The sequence below is a fragment of the Arachis duranensis genome, chromosome 8, assembly GCF_000817695.3.
Source record: "Arachis duranensis cultivar V14167 chromosome 8, aradu.V14167.gnm2.J7QH, whole genome shotgun sequence".
NCBI classification, from domain to species: domain Eukaryota; kingdom Viridiplantae; phylum Streptophyta; class Magnoliopsida; order Fabales; family Fabaceae; genus Arachis; species Arachis duranensis.
Window position 1 is genome coordinate 43,713,259 of NC_029779.3, and position 1,181 is coordinate 43,714,439.

Here is a 1,181-nt window from a genome sequence, read left to right on the forward strand (position 1 = left end):
ACACAATAAGAGTTCGTACGAACCAGCCCATGAAGCAAATCCTTCAAAAGACGGATGTTGCAGGGAGAATGGTTCAATGGGTGATAGAGCTTTCCGAGTTCGATTTGAGATACGAAACTCGGACTGCAATTAAAGCCCAGTGCCTCGCCGACTTCATTGCAGAATGCGCAGGTGAACAAGAGGAAAAACCGACTACATGGGAACTCTATGTAGACGGATCCTCCAACAAAATAGGGAGCGGCGCAGGCATAATATTGGTAGATGGAAAAGGAACCCAGATAGAGGTCTCCTTAAAATTTGAATTTCCGGCTTCAAACAATCAGGCAGAATATGAAGCCTTGATTGCAGGATTAAAGTTAGCAGAAGAAGTTGACGCCACAAAGGTGACGATCTACAGCGACTCACAAGTGGTGACTTCCCAAATAAGTGGGGAATATCAGGCAAAGGACCCCAATATCAAGAAATACTTGGAAAAAACCTTGGAACACCTGATACTTGGAGAAAACCTTGGAGCACCTTGGGCGCTTTGCAGAAACCGAGGTTAAGCATATAACTCGGGATCTAAATAGCAGAGCTGACGCCCTATCCAAGTTAGCAAGTACCAAACCCGGGGGGAACAACAGAAGCCTGATTCAAGCAGGAGGAAACAATAGAAGCCTGATCCAAGAAACTCTCCAAGAGCCCTCGGTGTCAAAAACAGAAGATGAACAATAGGTACTTGAAGTAGTCGGATTGAACCTCGGATGGATGAATCCCTTGGTCGAATACCTGAAATTCGACATCCTCCCCAAGGAGGAGAAAGAAGCCAAAAAGATCCGAAGGGAAGCACAACATTATACTTTGGTGAGAAATGTCCTTTACAGAAGAGGGATATCAACACCATTGCTGAAATGCGTACCGACCTCAATAACCACCGAGGTGTTGGAGGAAGTACATAGTGGAATCTGCGGAAACCATCTCGGAGCAAGGTCGCTGGCCAGGAAAGTAATCCGAGCAGGATTCTATTGGCCGACCTTGCAGAAAGATGCCACAGACTTTGTGAAAAAATGCCAGCCATGTCAGATGCATGCAAATTTCCACGTGGCTCCACCAGAAAAGCTCATTAGTATAACTTCCCCCTGGCCTTTCGCAAAATGGGGAATGGATTTGTTAGGTCCTTTTCCCCAAGCACCAGGGCAAGT